This window comes from Protomyctophum parallelum (genome assembly GCF_964188405.1).
Source record: "Protomyctophum parallelum genome assembly, chromosome: 1".
Classification (NCBI taxonomy): domain Eukaryota; kingdom Metazoa; phylum Chordata; class Actinopteri; order Myctophiformes; family Myctophidae; genus Protomyctophum; species Protomyctophum parallelum.
The window spans coordinates 2,967,288-2,970,116 of record NC_139697.1 but is presented as its reverse complement, the minus strand read 5'-3'; positions in this window follow the sequence as shown (position 1 = coordinate 2,970,116).

Genomic DNA, 2,829 nt, shown 5'->3' with positions numbered 1-2,829 from the left:
ACCATACATGACTTTAAAATACGGAAAGGAGCTTCTTGCCCGACCCTTCTTTTTGGTCCAGCTCAGAGCCTCCCCTATCCACATAGCCCTCCTTTTAAAGCCAGCTGCTACATTTTTACAAAAAGAAATTTTCAGTTTAAGTCCTAAGTCCACAGCCCCAAGGCCTCCATTATTTCTACTCTTATATAATAAGTTTCTCTTTGTAACTTCCCTAGTGGTTCCCCATAAGAAATTGACTAGTGTTTTATTTATGTATTTCAGTGTCTGGTCCTTGGGAGGGAAAATAGTCGCCAAAAATAGCAGTCTTGCCAAGACATATGTCTTAATAATTATAATCTTTGTTCTATAACAGCAAGATTTGTTTTCCCATTTTTCTAAGTCCTCCTTTATTTCTTTATTTTTATTATCCCAGTTCTGTTCATAACTGCCATTATTACTAAACTTTACCCCGAGGACTGTCATTGTTTCCGTGTCCTTTATATTTAGATTTGGCTTTGCCTCACCCCTCCCGAACCAGACACCTTCAGTTTTATCATGGTTTAACCTGGAACCTGAGATCTCTTCGTAAAGTGCCAAGTGCTCATGTACAAAGTCTAATTCATTCTTGTTTTTAATTATGATGGTGATATCGTCAGCATAGGCCAAAACAACGACCCTCTCTCCACCACTAGTTTTTATACCTGTGAGTCTTTTATCATTCTTGATCTTGTTTAATAACGGATTAATTTCCACTCCATGTCTTGCACTGGTTTGGTTTGACTTTCAGTGACCTCGTTTCCCTGCCTGGGCTGTTCCCCCTTCAAAGGCAGAGGGAGGTGTGTTCACTTTGTTGTGTGTGTGTGTGTGTGTGTGTGTGTGTGTGTGTGTGTGTGTGTGTGTGTGTGTGTGTGTGTGTGTGTGTGTGTGTGTGTGTGTGTGTGTGTGGTGCCCTGTGGTTAAATGGGGCACCGATAAGAAAGCACTTGGTCAGTGTGTCGCCCTCTCTCTTTCTTACACACACACACACACACACACACACACACACACACACACACACACACACACACACACACACACACACACACACACACACACACACACACACACACACACACACACACACACACGTGCGCGTGCGCATTGTATATCTACTATTTTCACTAGTTCAAGATCAGTCTGTCTGCCTGCCTGCCTGTCTGCTGTCTGTCTGCTGTCTGCCTGCCTGCCTGCCTGCCTGCCTGCCTGCCTGCCTCCCTGCCTGCCTGCCTGTCTGCCTGCCTGCCTCCCTGCCTGCCTGCCTGCCTGCCTGCCTGCCTGCCTGCCTGCCTGCCTGCCTGCCTGCCTGCCTGCCTGCCTGCCTGTCTGTCTGTCTGTCTGTCTGCCTGCCTGTCTGTCTGTCTGTCTGTCTGTCTGTCTGTCATGATGAAATCCTCTTCTCTGCAGATGGTCCGAGTTGTGTAACTTGACAAATAACACAAGTCACACACTCACACACACACACACACACACACACACACACACACACACACACACACACACACACACACACACACACACACACACACACACACACACACACACACACACACACACACACACACACACACTGCGCACACAGCAAAAAAAATAAGAAAAAAGCATGGGGTCTGCTGGGAAAAATAAGTTGTAATATAGGGCGTTACATCACATCAGGCCATATCACACACACACCCCGTTCTGCCCCCCCCCCTCCTCCCCTCCTCCCCCTCCCTCCTCCTCCTCCTCCCCCTCTCCCCCGGCTGCCTGCAACATGTGTGCATGTACGTCTGTACAATGAATTGCACGTGTGTGTGTGTGTGTGTGTGTGTGTGTGTGTGTGTGTGTGTGTGTGTGTGTGTGTGTGTGTGTGTGTGTGTGTGTGTGTGTGTGTGTGTGTGTGTGTGTGTGTGTGTGTGTGTGTGTGTGTGTATATAGAATAAATACATTGCTGCTATTTGTCTCAAAGGTTTCATACAAAGTGAATGCAAAACATTGAAATACTTCTGTAAAAAGTTTACACCAATAAGCTAACTTCTCCTCCGAGAGAGAGAGAGAGAGAGAGACAGAGAGAGAGAGAGAGACAGAGAGAGACAGAGAGAGAGAGAAAGGATGTCATGTGTGTGACGAATCAGGTTTACAGCAGGGCATGCATGGGTTTGACCTTTGACTCAAACAGGTGGTCGTAGAAGAGGTGTGTCATGTGTGTGTGTGTGTGTGTGTGTGTGTGTGTGTGTGTGTGTGTGTGAGAGAGAGAGAGAGAGAGAGAGAGAGAGGAGGTGAAAGGTTGTGCTGCTGACCTAGAGTGTGCATTCAAATGGGTTAGCGTGTGTGCGTGCGTGCGTGCGTGCGTGCGTGCGTGCGTTGTGTGTCTGGGGTGGTGACACATGCATACTTACGTAATCCTGTGTTGTAGTGAGACACCGATGTGGTCATCAGTCACAAACATAATAGGGGCCTATATACTCTAAGGGCTCCATCTTAAGGCCTATACTCAGGGCTAAAGGGCTCCATCTTAAGGCCTATACTCAGGGCTAAAGGGCTCCATCTTAAGGCCTATACTCATGGCTAAAGGGCTCCATCTTAAGGTCTATACTCATGGCTAAAGGGCTCCATCTTAAGGCCTATACTCTAAGGGCTAAAGGGCTCCATCTTAAGGTCTATACTCTAAGGGCTAAAGGGCTCCATCTTAAGGCCTATACTCAGGGCTAAAGGGCTCCATCTTAAGGTCTATACTCATGGCTAAAGGGCTCCATCTTAAGGCCTATACTCATGGCTAAAGGGCTCCATCTTAAGGCCTATACTCATGGCTAAAGGGCTCCATCTTAAGGCCTA